This window comes from Mytilus californianus, unplaced genomic scaffold (genome assembly GCF_021869535.1).
Source record: "Mytilus californianus isolate M0D057914Y unplaced genomic scaffold, xbMytCali1.0.p SCAF_5, whole genome shotgun sequence".
Lineage (NCBI taxonomy): Eukaryota > Metazoa > Mollusca > Bivalvia > Mytilida > Mytilidae > Mytilus > Mytilus californianus.
The window spans coordinates 27,474,975-27,492,319 of NW_026262701.1; the positions used below are offsets into that span (position 1 = coordinate 27,474,975).

The 17,345-nt window shown below is 32.8% G+C and overlaps 1 protein-coding gene across 1 annotated transcript in view; it reads left to right on the top strand.

Moving 5' to 3' along the window:
• LOC127702715 (DNA-directed RNA polymerase II subunit RPB1-like) overlaps nucleotides 1-17,345 on the top strand; it is a 519,640-nt gene that overhangs the window by 483,057 nt on the left and 19,238 nt on the right. The gene's annotated exons all lie outside the window — the stretch shown is intronic.

Consider the following 17,345-nt stretch of genomic DNA (forward strand, 5'->3'; position numbering starts at 1 on the left):
ATATGAAACAATTTTTTTGTAATTTTAATGTTATCGAAGTTATTGAATCAATGCAATTACAAATTACCAATTTTTTATTAGCACAAACTCATCAACAATAAATGGTTAAGGCTCATGGTATATTAATTACATAGTTGATCATACATAATAAGTATTGCAAATAATGACTATAATATTAATATGTAATATTATAAACAATGATTATGAATTAGACATATTGACAATTTTATAGAGTTTGTTCTGCTTTACGCAGATTCAGACTGTCTGAAATGAAAGAGGAAGTCAATTTTAGGATTGTGTATGAATTATTATTTAATAAAAAGATTACATTATTTTCTTTTTTATGAAATTTTGTAGGATCAACGATTATATTTGAAACTTTTGGGTAAAATATGGCCCTTTTAGTTGAGTATTTTTCACAATGTAAAAGAAAATGTTTTTCATTTTCAATTTGACCAGAATTACATACAGAGCAGTATCTTTCATTTTTGGGAATATTTAGATGTCTCCCTCTTTCAATCATTAGTATATGAGCGCTTATACGGATCTTGCATATTGCAGCTCTGTCACTTCTGTTTTTCAATATATCAACATAGGGTGGTCTTCTGCCCATTATGTAGACACTCTTGAAAAAGTCTAACTTTTTTGATTCAAATATATTTGCATTTTGAACTTGCAAACATTGGTCATTAATTCTTTGTTTAAAGGAATTTAAATTACCTTTAACATAATTAAAGTTATTAATGATATAAGACATTCCAAGTCCATTCAAAAGACTCTTGACCTTTATGACCCAAGGTTTTGAATCTACAGATTTAGTGAATATATCATATGCCAAAGAATTTTCCGAAGAAACTATATGGTTCAGGTAGTTGAATATTGAATATAATATTTTATTTTTCAAGGGAATTCTGTTAAGTTCGGCTCGACATCCATCATTAGATGCCTTACAGTGAACCCCTAATATATCTTTGATAAATTTAACATGAAGTTTTTCAAAGGGATCAGAGTCTTTAAAATGTGAATCCACCCCCCAAATTTCACTACAATATGTAAGAATGGGAGTAACTAAACAATCAAACAATTTTTCAAGAAGTCTACATGGGTTGTTGAGACCTATAGTTTTCTTTATCTTATAGTATGCCTTCCTGGCTTTTTCCATTAGAGTATTCACAGCAAGGCAAAAATTGCCATTATACTTTAAAACAATACCCAAGTAACAATAATTTGTAACCGTTTCAAGATATGCATTATAATAGGTAAAATGGTTTAACAATGTCTTGCCATTAGAATTAAATATCATAATTTTTGATTTATCAGTATTAACTTGTAGTTTCCATGATGAACAATATTCATGTAAAATATCAAGATATTTTTGTAGACCCTCTTTGCTTTGAGATAGTAAAACAATATCGTCTGCATATAAAAGAATGTTCAAAGAGGTATCCCCAATGGCAACTGGATTCGTATGTTTGTTATCAAGATTACCTACTAGTTCATTTATAAAATAGTTAAAAAGAAGGGGACTCAATACGTCACCTTGTTTAACACCCCTTTCTGATAGGAATGGAGGACTCAGCCCATTAGAGAATTTTATTCTACATACTGTATCAGTATACATTGAATAAATAACATTAAACATTTTTGGGGGGATATTATGTTTTATGAGTTTAGAAAATAAACCTAGTAATGCATACATATATACTAAACCAAGTCCTGTATTCACGTTTTAGTATATTTATTACGAATCTAATACTATAACGTATTATCAACAAATATAATATTTCATTCATTGATTCTTGATCGCAAGTTGCCAACTGTCGAGTTTGTTGTCGAAGTTTACCCGTGTTATATAGCCATCCCCCCCCCCCCCCCCCCCCCCCCCCCCCCCATTGCCAGTTTTTCCCCCGGGAGAAAATTGGCATGATATAATTCTGTGTTAAGGGGGGCTAAAATTCAGTTTGACAGCTTCAGACATTCTAATTTTTGACCTTTTTTAACTGGACCAAATCACTACTTAACATAAAGATTCAGCACCCAATTTTTTTTTAACATGTAATTTCATCCCTTTACTTAATATTTCATGCATAAAATATCAAGAAATAAATTGGGAAAGTGTATAAAAAAAAATGCAAGTTATACACTGTTCACACTAGGGACTATATTTGTAGACAACGAAAAAAACTGTGTCCTTGGGCCCTATGTCCACTGGCGTGTGCATGCCAGATAGTAAAATGATTTCATCACATATCCACAAATATGAGTTCATTTCTACATGGCCACTCGTCTGTCTAAATGTCCATTAGTCTGTTAACATGTTCAGTAGTTCGTTAACATGTCCACCAATCTGTGTTTATGTCCTCAAATCCGTTTACATGTAAACCAGATTGTGTTTATACTCATCAATCTGTCGACATGCCTACAAGTCTTTCTACATGTCCACCAGTCTGTGTGTCTCTGCAAGTCTCACTAAATGTTCACCAGTCTGTTTCTACGTCTCAACCAGTCATTCGACATGTTCACCAGTCTATTTATTTGTCCGCCAGTCTGACTACGTGTCCACCGGTCAGTCAACATGTTCACCCTTCGGTCTTGTTCTTTACATGTCCTCTAGTCTGTCGACATGTCTGAAAGTCTGTCTATGGATCAACCAATCTGTTAACATGTCCACATGCATCCTGTCTACAGATCCACCAGTCTTTGTGTGCGTCCACTAGTCTGTCTATGGGTCCACCAGTCTGTCATTATGTTCACTGGTCTGTGTCCACAATGACTGTTTGGTAACGTTCGATCCAGTTCTTCCCCCCTGAAAAAATAGCATGGGGAAAATGGCTAATGGACACCGGATCGTGACATTGTTAAACAATCAACACAGAACATATGGAGCACGTGACAAATATGTGAATTGACAGAGCCATGATATTTTATTTTTATATTTTCGGTAAATTTCTATGGATTTCCATTTGTTAATTAAACTTTTCCTTAACAGTTTATAAAGGATTTATTGTATTTAATTTGTTTTTAAGAATGAGTTATTACTATTTACCTTCCAGTGCACGTTTGTTTACATTCTTTCATCATGGTTTTCACCTTGCACTTGCGTCGTGCGGTGGCCGAAGTTTCTACACTTTTCGAAAGATCTATATTTTTCTTTAGAATTAACCATAAATGAAATTTAAGGCCACGAAATAAAATCTGTTCTGGTTTACGAATTTTGAAACAAAATATCCTAAATGGTCGAAGTTGGACTCTGACTTGATGAAACACAGCCGCTTGAATACTGAATGTGACGTCATCACTTAGCTGCTTTTTTAAAACATATAAATTAAATAAACTGAACCTAGTAGTACTTTCTTATCATCCTTTATTTGATTTTCTTCAATTACATTCACTTTTTTCACGACAGTTCCTGCGGCCTTGTTATGAATGAATGAGAGTTCAGTATTCCTTGGACCGAAAAGCTCACAATCAGATGAAGCGGCTGTGTTCCATCTAGTGTCCGACTTCGACCATTTAGGATAAAAAAACTCAATTGAAACATCTCAGATAACCATAAAGTTAAGCTAAGATAAATAGTATGTCCCGGCCTGACACATTGAAAATTTCTGTCAATTATTCTTTGAAATTTTGGGAAGTACTGCATATCTTATAATTATAATCTAGATAATGTAAAAGTTTTATTGCTTAACCTTCAATGACCAACTTTTATATTGTTTTGAAATATGACACTTATTGTGTTTTCCTACAAAAAAATATTTTGATCGCTAATTTGATGAAAAAAAATATATTGTGATCAAGCAGATGACAAAAAAAATATATTCTGAATCCAGATTTTCCCCATACCTTATAGTAAAATTGAAAATGGAAATGGGGAATGTGTCAAAGAGACAACAACCCGACTATAGAGCAGACAACAGCCGAAGGCCACCAATGGGTCTTCAATGAAGCGAGAAACTCCCGCACCCGGAGGCGTCCTTCAGCTGGCCCCTAAACAAATATGTATACTAGTTCAGTGATAATGGACGTCATACTAAACTCCAAATTATACACAAGAAACTAAAATTAAAAATGATACAAGACTAACTAAGTGTTTAATTTAAAAAAAAAAAACAATTTTATTGATGGCTTCGAAAAACTAAAAAAGACATTCCTGACTCAACTAAGAAAAGACAATACACACAAGGGGGGTTACGACCAACAAAGAGAAGACAATACATACAAATCAATCAACGCCTACAAGAACTCAAAGATCGTCTGCAGAATGATGAAGTTTGTGCTTTTTGTGTTTTTTAGTCCCATACGAACGTAGTGCTTGAAGATAATGATTTGATATTTGGTGTATTGTTTTATCAAGATCAAGTTCGGTTTGTGCTTGTTATGTGTTATTTTATGACATCATATTATATTCTATTTTTGATGATACTTCCATTGCTACTATTACGTGCAAAATAAAATATGTAAATATTATTATTTGTTCATGTTTATTTTTATATTTTATAAGTTAAATTGATTAGTAATTTTCAATTTCTTATGTCGCGCACTTACTCGAGTATGCTCTGATCGATTTACTTAAAGTTCAGAATGTAGTTGGGGTTGGCATTTATAACATATTTTGAAATTTTCGATTTGTTATTTTAGAGATTTTGGGCAAAGTTGACCTTAGATGGATTTGGCTATTATATTTAGGTCCTTTTTGGTCATAGAGGTACCCAACTGTTTCGGTTCTTATACATCCTTGGCTTTGAAATATTCGGCTTTGAGCGTTCCTGCTGAAGATAAATCCAGAAAGCGCTCGGACGCACGGAATATACAAAGTGTCGTATGCTTTGGTCAATTTTCTGAAAATTTTAAAGTGAACTGTTCTGTTTGGTGAGTGTAAGCTCCCGTTCGAATTTGAACATTCTCCAAATTGCCACTCAAAGATTCAAGGCAGTTTTTCAGTTAGACACTAACCAAAATTTGCTTGGAACAGTTTACGTCAAATTTATACTGTCTTTCGAACTGAAAAATCACTTTCAGTTCTGAGTTATTTATTTTGAAATTTTATAATCCAGAGTTATTGGCCATTTTACTGGCTCATTATTTAATGCCTTCTTCAATATTCCATATTATTCTTGCAACAATTTCAATAAATATTTATACGACGGGCGTATATTGCACACAGGACGCAGCAGTTTGTCGTATCGGATATTTATGTTGAAATTCAATTGTTCTATATTGGTGTATAAGATAATGACAGTAGTACTCGTTAAATACATTGCACATTCTTATCCGAAGGGAGGGAGAAAAATTCTCTTTGTATTTACATTTTAATAAACTAGAAATGATTGGAATGTCAAAGTACAGAAGTTGGATAAAACATTAAATATAATGTACTGTAACCGGTCAAAATTGTAAATATTATCGGGGTCAATATGTCATGTATCTGCGGTTCCATATAACACTCGGCTAGATTGGTCTTCAACTAAACATACGTATGCCTACTTTATTTTCTACCCTGTCGTAAGAAATTCGAATGGTCATATTTTCCCTAAAATATCGTTTATACGATATTCTATTATTTAAATTTTGCAACTTACAAATTAGATGCATTATTGCAATTGTTGTAATTTGTACAAATAGACTATTTTTCAAAATGCTAAGTTGAATTCATATGCTTACATTTCTTCAAAAGAATTTTATTCCTTTAAATTCAGTTTTCCATTTGCATCTAATCTATACATTTTACAACTTCTAATTGTTGAATAGCTTTTTTAAACTGTTTTTTTGTCTTTATTGGGAAACATTTTAACTAATTGTGTTATTGTCTGCTTATACATTATTCAAGTTGTTTCTGATACAAATTTCGAATCACAGTTTTAAAAAAATCATAAGATATTTAAGTTAAAAATTGAAATATAAAAAATCTGCAAGTTTAACACGGGACTCGATCTCTCCTGTCATTATTTAGAACCCAAGTAATATTCAAATTTACTTGTTTTTACTATAGTAACGTTATGATTAGAAAATAAAATTTTTAAAAATTACAAGTTAAATACTCCTCTCAAGGTTATGTATTATAACTCAATTTATTATTCCACCACTAGTAAATAGACGTGTTACGAAATGGCATATATATAATATGTTGACAAAGTAGACTTTAAATGTTGGTATCGTACCAAAACACATAATTGATTTAAAGATTTAACTTACCTGTATATATCAATAGAATCTGGTTTTCAAACTGCATAGGACCAGTTTTTATTTGATTTGACTTTTGGCGTTTAACGCCGCTTTCAACACAATGGCTAGTTGCTGGCCGCCAGTTTTTATTAGTGGAGGAAGCCGGAGAGAACCACCGACCTTCGGCATGACTGACAATCCTAGTCAATTAAGATCAATTAAGTTTGGAGGATTCGAACTGAGTCTTGACAGCCTAGTGATACGGGAATTGAAATACTTAGACACTTGGCCTCCGAGGCCCCGCATAGTACTGGTGGCAACGCAGAGACGGATCCAGGATTTTTGAAAGGGGCGTAAATCTATGAAACTGAAAATATACAAAAATGTTGGGCGATTTATGCTAAAAAATCATATAAATAGTGAGAAACATGAGATTTTTATTTTTTTGGCGATCAAAAGGGGGGGGGGGGGGGGGGGGGGGCGTATGTACGCTTATAAATTAAAGCTTTATTTACTTGATATTTTTGATTTTTGCGTTTTGAAAATCAATAGCGACGGACCTTTTAAGTCGTTCAAAACTTGTGGACGGGTTGCAACCAATGCAAACCCATCTTATAATTTGATATGATGAAGGCCTGTATTGCAGGTAGGCGGACGGGCGGGAAAAAAGGGTACCCATTTTGTGTAATAAACTCCTCCAATAATTGTTAACTGCATGAAAGCTTACAAACTTTGCACACTGTATGTATATATGCATAAGAAATGTGCACCTCCTTTTATGGATTAATTTTGGCGATGTTTTGCAGATTTTCCGCAGGTTCACACTTGAATTTTCAGAAAAATTGTGCACATGACCAATATAACACACACATGTGCCTCCGGCCCTTATTATACTTTTTTTGTTTCCTTTCACTCCACCTGTTATGGTTAACAAGAAATAATTGATTATTACCTAAATTTGATCTCCGTTAGCATCATCATGTTTCACCGAACTGAGACTGTTTCAAAGGACCTACTATACATATTTTTACAACTTCTAATTGTTGAATAGCTTATTTTGTTGTTGTAAAATTTACTGGTTTTTTTTTTTTTGTCTTTATTAGGAAACATTGAAACTACTCAACAGAATGTCATCATATTTGGTCAGCAGCTCAACCGTGATGAGTTGTAACGTGCGTGGACTTTTCGGATCTGTTAGATAGATACCTACTTCTTGTTTGCCGATACTTTGAAATTTTACAGTATGTCGAATGTACTTAACATTTTTCGTCACATTTTTCAATAATACTAAACTTCAGTATTAAATGAAAATGACTTTATATTTGGTCAACAGCTCGATAGTGATGAGTTGTCACGAGTATGTGCTTTTCATATCTGTCATGCGCATACTTCCTCTTTTCTAAAATTTGAATACTGAGTTGGTGTATACTTAGCACAACAATAAACGCGTGCATTCTTGTTTATAATGAAATTGTCTATAATAATGTTTCCAAAGGGAAATCGGATATAAGCAACAAGTATTTAAACGGCAGTTATGATTTAGGTTGATCTTGACGACATTATGACTTATACTTATGGTCTAAAAATATGATTTTACGAGACCATATTCATATCAAATCAGATTTGAGACAATCAAGAGATTAGCCTTCGATGTCAAACGAAGTAAGACGCGATTTCAGAAATAGAAATCGTGATTTTTTAAAAAAGATACAAACGTTTATCGTCTGATGAAAATAAACTCAAATATAAAATTGCACGATATGAAGCTAATAAACTTAAAAACGAGACTATGAAACGTTTATGAAATAATCGTTGTGAACAACATTTAAAATCCTAAATTAGATTCCAAAAAATTCTGGGGCCTGTTCATCGAAGCAGTGTTTATCCCGTTTTTAAAGGCGGTGACAGGCACGGTATTCTTAATTTCTGTCCCATTGCACTTTTGTCTTCTATTTCGAAATGTGTTAAATTTTGTATGTAACATGATATGAATAGACGGTTAATTAATACTCAAGAACATAGCATGAAAAAAACCCAATGGCTTTAAACGTAATGATCTTTCAATAAATTTCCCGCCTGACATCACTTACAGGATTTACAAATAATTTTTTTGTTGCAGTGATGTTTGCTTAGTATTTTAAGATTTATCAAAAGCGTTTGATAAAGCCTACCACGAAGGCTTACTATCTAAGCTGAAACAATTTGGTGTATTTGGCAGTGTTCTTATTTTGTTTCAACACTATTTGTCACATAGATCCACAAAAAGATGTTATAACAGGAAAGCATTCCAGTACAAAATTGGTTGCGAGTTCGAATCCCGCACGTGGCAGGTGCGCTCGACTCCAATTTTAATTGACTAGGAATGTTATTTTTCTTACCTAAGGTAGGTGGTTCTCTCCGGGCACCCCGTCTTCCTCCACCAATAAAAACTGACCGCCATGAAATAGCACAATAGTGTTGAAAGTGGCATAAAACGCCAATCAATCAATCAAGCAAACCAGTACGAAATTCAGCTGGAGTACAAGGATTCACTTTAGGCCCTCTACTATTTATGGCTTATATAAATGATATACATGAAGGAATAGACAAGTGAAATGAAGTTGTCTGCAGATGATATCACATTGCTTAGACGATTCATTAATATTCAAGGCATTATTATTTTAAATATAGATCTTGAACAATTAAATAGCTGGTCTAAGCAATGGCGAGTTAAATAATGCTAACAAAACTAAATACAATATATTCACTTAAAACACATAAAATCATCAACCACTGTTTTGGGGAAACATAGAAATCAAATATTTTTTTTTATAAATAAGGCATAACATAAGGTAAATTAAAAAAAAACAAATATTTAAATTTACTACTTTTTATTACTATTAGATACACGTGTATATTGTTTTCCTGTTTAATGTTTCATATATAAGCAAAGTTTATTTACGTTTATTTTTTCTTTTTTTTCTGTCAAAATCACTGACCGACATTTCCAGTAAAAATTCTGCACTTATTCGTATGGATAATCTTGTGACTTTAATTCGCCATTAAAGTCATAATTATGATACTTCAAAATTTAAAAAAAGTTGAATATGTTTTTTTATTCATGAATGGCTAATATTTACTATAAAACATGTGTACATGGACTTTCTTCAGAAATGTACTGCTATTGAATTATTGTCTTCCCGTACTCTATTCGCCGATAGCTTTTCCTTGTGCAATGACCTTAACTACGAGACCTCTCGTTCATGCTTCGACAACCGCACACCGCAAAAAAAAAAAACCGCGATGAAACAAAAGGTTAAGACAAGCATTGGTTGATTTGGGGATGGAAACAATTGCATAGCTCATGTACAGATTCCTATCGTTTTTGCATACTTTGTGTAGTTTACAGTTACTGTTTCAAACTAAGATCATCTGCGGTTTTTAGATGGCAAAAAAGTAACACACAAAGAAAAAGTATGTCCTTGGCAAGATATTTACACATGCTCCTTCCTTAATACCAATGACTCCCTAACAGCTTCATGGAAGCAACAAAACCAAATCATTGTTAAATACAAGTACTACATGTAGTATGCATGACAAAATCATAAGGAGGTTGTCATTGACACGACAGTTTCGATAACTTTGTCATCGAGGTCTGTGAACAAAAAGAAAAACAACTATCAGCAATAATTTATTTGATTTCCTACGTTGGTTGATTGTTATTTCTGTGGAAAAAGACTTCGGCAAAAAGTATAAATATGTTTCTTTGCAAACAGGAGAACAAAGAAGAAAAGACAGTTGTTGGACGATGTTCTAACACTTTTCAAGTATTCTTCATTCTACATAAATTGATGAAATAATCTTTGAATTGATAATTTCCTTATTTCAGGCTTAAGCGTTTTGAAAATTGACAGATTGTGTCCCATTCCCTATCGAGGCATGTTTTACTGAGGTTTAATTCGCATGGCCATTGATGAATGCATATCAGGGGAAGCATTTACGGAAATCAACACACCTGTTTCTGCTCTATTTGGAGTTTAAATAGTTCCCTCAGAGCAATAACTCTCTTTTGGTGGGTATATTGCAAAAGGATTTAGAAGTGTTGAACATTGGCAAACCAATGTTGTCTGCAACTTTGAAATATATAACTTGATATTGACGTGTCAACTGTAAAACTGAGTTATCACTCTTGTATTGCAGGTCTGACTATCAGAATAAACACACAAGAAGGATTAAGTATTCAAATCAATTCATTTCCCACTACATACACATAGTAAATGGGGCATATATGCAGAAAAGGTGGTATAGCGGAATTATGAGTAGCTCTTCCATGAGAATAATTCAATTGTTAGTTTAACATTTTAGAGATGTTAGCAACCCTTGTGGTTTGTTTTTTTTTTTTTTTTGCATAATGAATTCATCTCCAAAATGTGCGAAAAAAACCCAGAATTTTATGACATAATAAAAGAAAATATATTAAATGTCGTTGGCAGTAGCGGATCCAGGTGTGTCGTGTTAATATTAGTCGTCAAAATCACAATTTTTTTTTAAATCTCATGTTTTTCACGATATATAGATATACATTTCTAATATAAAATCGTCCAAATATTTTTCCACTCGCTCCGCTCGGTAGTATATATATGTTGTGTACAAATTATCAGTTTGTAAAAATTATGATTTGTACAAACAAATTGTACAAATTATAATTTGTATTTTGACTTTGTACATATTGTAATTTGTCCAAAAAAAGCTTGTACAAATTACAATTTGTACAAAATTAGACTTAAATTCACTTATAACTTGTACAATAATTTCTGATATGGAACTGGTTAAAAAAAAGCATTGATACACACAACAGAATTTTATTTAAAGACCCCACAATAAACCATATTAGCAAAATTCTAAAATAGTTCTGCACATTGTATCATTTGTCTGAGCATGTGAGCGAATTATGGCATCGGGAATTGCACAACATCTTTTAATTTTTACATTTACATTTAGAAGTGCTGCACCACTTTGCATTTACATGAAAGAAATCCCTGACCACCAGTTTTTGAAAGCTTTTTAACTGCTACATTTAGCGAAAGTTTAAGCTCGTGAAGCGTTCCTGAGAATAAATATGTGTCTTTAACAACTTCAATTTGATTTGTAGATCCAACGGATCTAAGCCGAATATCTTACCAAGAAAACAAAACGCAAATTATCAGAACTTGCTGTGGGGAATAATATCATTATAATGTAATTTTTAAATCTAAAGGTTTTGGGTACCGCATTGGATCAGCAATATGAATTCTTACAGTTTATTGCCTATAGTATATAGGCTTGATCACAAACACTAGGGAAACATATATGTGGCAACTTATCAAAACAACTGACCCCCAAAAAAATGAACAGTTGAAAAGTGTTGAATACAAAATTGTTTTCCTCAAGGCAACCAAAATGTATTACTATTAAAAATACATAAAAGGCCATAATTTCTATCATTTTAAATTATTATACAATTGTACAAATTATAAGTGAATCTTAGTCACATTTTATACAAATTGTATTTTGTACAACAATCGTTTGGACAAATTACAATTTGTATAAAGTTAACATTCAAATTATAATTTGTACATTTTTTTTGTACACAACATACAGTCAATAATCGGGAATTGCGCCTTCTTTCAGATATCCTGAATCCGTCACTAGTGTGCAAGTTGTTTCTTGACATATATACAATTTGTCATGTTGTTCAAATACAAGGACAATATATTCGGTGCAGTTGGTGTTGCCACGATTTCACAGAAACACATTTTAAGTTATCTCTCGAGAGATTAACCTTACGATTTTTTTTACATCTTTCGACAACCATGCACTTAGCAAGTAAAGAGAGAGGTGGTAACCACTACATCAATTCTACTCCACAAAAGAGGGAGGAGGTGCTAACCACTACACCAGATCTACTCCCCAAAAGAGGAAGGAGATTCACTGGAGTAATGTTTTAACCTGTCTTCTCACGAAAGCTTTCTAGTTATCACTTGTCTGTTACATACATAGTCAGGGGCTTTGATGGTTGTATCTATATACAATGTATAAATATATTTATATGCTCTACGCGTAGTAATTTCCAGTTGGAAGAATCGGTTTGAATTTCCCGGGTAGCATATCAAGAAAAGGATCATATTGTTTTTAGTAATCGAGGATTTGGCGGTGTCCACGTTGATTACAAAAGTGTAGACAGATTTAAAGTAGTGCCGAATTATTATGTAATTCAGAGATCAATTTATTGTGTACTAGTTATGATTTTTGTTTATTTTTAGATATTCTGTAAAGCCAGTGAACTGTAACACATTTCTTATTTAGTGTTTTGCTTACAGTGAATCAGATGATGTTTTTGTGGACCGTAAATGATGTTTTAATTCTTGAATTGGTATACGTGAATAAAATGACATGGTCACCGTGCCGGACAAAATCAAAAATGTGTTTTCGAATTTTATGTCAAGAATGATAGAGTATACTTCGTATACAGTTTGGAGTTGTATTAGGTTTCAGAAATTAATTAGCGTTGTGCACATTAATATTTTATGTTCGTTTGAACAAGTGAATTTAGAACATGATAATATTTTGTAATGTCGCGGCCTTTTATATCTGACTTTATGATGTAGCCTTTGCTCATCGTTGAAAGCCGTATGGTGACCTATAGTTGCTTACTGTTACATCTACGTATATTAGACTTTGGTAGAGAGTTGTCTCATAGGCAATCATACCACATTATTTTTATTTCCTAAAAAGTTTGTACTTACGTTCTGGTACAGCCATCAGATGCCCAATTATAGTACAATATCCGTATATAGCGCTTGTATTGTACATAGACTATGAAACTAGATTATTCTTTGAAAATTTGTAATGCTGAATTAAAAAAACAACTAAAGTATAATTTATGTCTTTGTTACTTTGAAGAAATGACTGTTGCTCGTAGGTTATTAATGTCATTTATTCACGCATATGTCATACGCATGCACTAAATAAAAGTAAAAAAAAAACTTGGAAGCTTTTCATATGCTTTGTAGGTGACAAGCTGGAATTGAAAATGCTTGCCCCTCTACAATATGCATTTTGTGCAAGCGGCAGTCCAACGAGTTAGGTGAAAAGATGTCGACTTTATTACTTTTTTATTCAATCAACAGAAGTCTTTTGATTCTTTATCAAACATTGTTGTGCCAGCTCTTAATATGTGTACTTTCAAGAACTGACAACATTGTGCCATTTTCCTGACTAAAATAAAACTATAAATGACTTAAAATTTGTATATTTTGGTATTTATTTTGCATATTTTGAGTATTTCAATAAAAAACGAAGACAATAAAGTATTTTCAATTCAAACCAAAATTCAAACGACGGAGTGACTGCAAATCATTATATCTGTTAAAAGTTGTAAAAACAATAAGAAAAAATGATTTCCAAATAACATATTAAAAAAAAAATAAATATTTTCGTAGTTGATAGTCCCGATTTAGAATGAAAAACGTTGATTTCGACAATATGCTTTGTAACTCTGAAATGTCACCGAGTGCATTTATATATATATACATGTATACTCATTATGATGATGCATACAACTTACAAATAAAACAATATCTTCAAAATAACATTTTATATTTAAATATTTTTGAAGTCGAGGAGTCCTGATTTCAAATTATTTTTATAACTTTGACAATGTGTTTTATAAGTCTGAGACGCAATCTGTGTATTTATTCTCGTGATGATGATGTATAGGACTTTCAAATTATACGATTCGATAAGGAAAACAACGGAGTTGTGTTTTGTATTTCCTGAGCACATTCATTTGAAATAACGACCCTTTAGGTATGCACAAAGTGTTGATTTTTCTCTCCTTGGTTTACCAGGTTTATCTCTTTTGCTAATCCATTTTGTTTCCGAAGATATCGATTCGGGAGATTTAAATGTTTTAAGATTATGAGTTGCACCAGTTGTACATTTTATTTGCAACAGAGAAAAAGGTGAAATGTTTTAAAAGAATTGTAATAGGAGGGACTTTGATCGTATATACTCTAACAGATGTTTGAAATATTGAAAATCTAAATCTGTTAATAAATCTCATATATAAATTTGAAAATTTGAAAATTTGAAAACAACTTTTCGTGAAACGAATATTTCATAACTTTTAATCCGTGAGGAATAAATATAATAAATTCTATAATATTTCTTTCATTTGGAACACTGACAGGGGTTATGGGGATTGCAAAAATGACATTGATCCAGAATAAAATATAGCCTTTATTTGGAATTTTTAATTTTAGCATTTTAAAAATCAATAGCAACGGACCTTTAACTTTTAAGTGGTCAAAACTTATATAGACAGGTTGTACCCAATGCAAAACCGTATTATTATTTGATGTGATGATGGTCATGATTGCTGGTAGGCGGACGGGCAGGAAAAGCGGGTACCAATTTTATGAAATAATCCCTTCAAACAATTGATAACTGCGTAAGAGCTCACACACTTTGCACAATGCATATATATATGCATAAAATTGCGCACCTACTTCTATGGATTTATTTAGAATATATCTTGCATATTTTCCGCAGGTTAACACTTCGTGATTAGCAGCAACATTGTTGATATTACCAATATGAGACACCTATTAACCTCCGGGCCCTTATCAGACCTTTTTTTATTTCCCTTCAATCCACTTGTTTTAGTTAACAAGAAATAATTAATTATTATGTAAATTTGATCTCTGCTAGCATCCTCATTTTTTACCCAACTGGGACTGTTTCAAAGGACCTACTATAAAATTGAAAATGAAAATGGGGAATATGTCAACGAGACAACAACCCGATCAAAGTACAGATAACAGCCGAAGGACACCAATGGGTCTTCAACGCAGCGAGAAAATCCCGCACCCGGAGGTGGTCCTCAGCTGGGCCCTAAATAAAATTGTGTACTGGTTCAGTGAAAATGGACGTCACACTAAACTCCAAAACATATCAAGGAACTAAAATTAAAAAAAAACCATACAAGACTAACAAAGGCCAGAGGCTCCTGACTTGGGACAGGCGCAAAAATGCGGCGGGGTTAAACATGTTTTGTGAGATCTCAACCCTCCCCCTATACCTCTAGCCAATGTAGAATAAAGAAACACATAGCAATACGCACAGTAAAACTCAGTTTAAAAGAAGTCCGAGTCTGATTATACATATTTGTTTCGAAGTTTCAACTTGAAACATGTTGCAATATTGTTTCAGAGACGATCTGAGAATTTCTGCTCCATTTTTTTACGGGGTCCGTGTTTTTCAATTGTCTTTATTTTCAGTTTGGAGTTGTCCATTGTTTGTTTTTCCCGGGATTGTCTTTGTTTCTCAATTTCCTTTCTTCTTTACGGACGCTATTTTTTCGGCCTTTTCTGCTGACCCGTTTGACCATGTAAGGCCACCATGAGCTCTAACGTCGGCGTTCAAAAAATCCAAGAACCATATCCTGTCATTTAGCTATAACTTCGCCTTTCAGAAGAAAAAAAAGAACAGATTTCCGACCAATCGTGTTTTTCTTTATACTTTTTTATTGTAAAAGGTGACTCGTTTTTCCTCGGTTTCTCCAAAAAATTAGGATCATTGAAGAAAAGAACATTCTATACATACTTCTTTAAAGTTTTAAACATTTCACAATGTATCACCCCCTTTTTAGATAAATAGGTCCGTCGTTATTGATTTTGAAAACGCAAAAAATATAAGAATACCAAGTAAACATAGCTTTAAGTTGAAGGGAGCAGGGTATTTGTTTTTTTCATACCCGTCTCCTTTCTCTTGGCTTCCCATCTCTCCTTTCTTCTGGATTCATTCCCCTTCTGCAATTTTCTTGCTCCTTGTAAATAAACTCATCATAGATACCAGGATCGAAATTTTGTACGCCAGACGCTCGTTTTGTCTAACAATGACTCATCAGTGACGCTCGAATCAAAAAAGTAAAAAAGCCCAAACGTAGTACAAAGTTGAAGAGCATTGAGGAACCATAATAATGATATTGAAATTATCATGTGCCGCAAATTACAAAGGCTTATTTGTGCTTGTGGAAATTTGAATGTGTTTTTTTAGCTGTTCGGACTATGTAACTAAAATATAAATATATATGGTAATGATTAAGTGACGATTAAAGAAAATATGGAAATACTTGACATCGTTTTTGATAGTCTTGTATCAAATGAACGGTTCAAATTGGGTGTGTATTGTGTATGTGTGTGTGCGTGCGTGAATGTGTATGTTTGACTCACTGTTGTGCTGTTTCGTTATATATAGTGCCTTTGTTTTGTATGTATGTCTGTATTTTAAAGAACAACTGGTAGACCTTGCGAGGTTTGAAATCCAAGTTTTAATAAATAAAGCATTACATTAAGTAATTTCTAAATTTACTACTTTTTACTATTATAGTTATAAGTGTATAATATTTTCCTGTTAAGTGTTTTATATATAAACAAAGTCTATTAATGTTTATCAATATTTTTTCCGTTATTTTCTGTATAAATCTCACTGACCGACAGTTCCAGTAAAAATTCTGCACTTATTCGTATGAATAATCTTGTGACTTTAATTCGCTATTGAAAACTTGAATATGTTTTTTCCTTATATTTGAATGGCTAAATTTTACTATAAAACATGTGTTCATGGACTTAAAAAGAAAATCCTTTACCTGATCAAAATCTTAAGAAATGTTCTTCTATTGAATTATTGTCTTCCCGTACTCTAATTCGCCGATAGCTTTTCCTTATGCAATGACCTTAACCACGAGACCTCTCGTTCGTGCTTCGACAACCAAACAGCGCAAAAAAAAAAAAAACGCTATGAAAGAAAAGGTAAACACAAGCATTGGCTGATTTAGGGATGGAACCAATTGCACAGCTTATGTACAGGTTCCTATCGTTTTGCATACTTTGTGCAGGTTACAGTTACTGTTTCAAACTACAAATCATCTGTGTTTTTTCAGATATAAAAAAAAGTAAGACACAAAGGAATGGTGTGTCCTTGGCAAGAGAATTAAACATGCTCCTTCCTTAATACCGATGACTGTTTCATGGAAGAAGCAAAACAAAGCATTGTTGAAAACAAATACTACATATAGTATGACAATATCGTAGGGAGGTTGCCATTCACACGATAGTTTCGATAATGTTGTCATCGAGTACTGTGTAGAAAGGAAACAACAA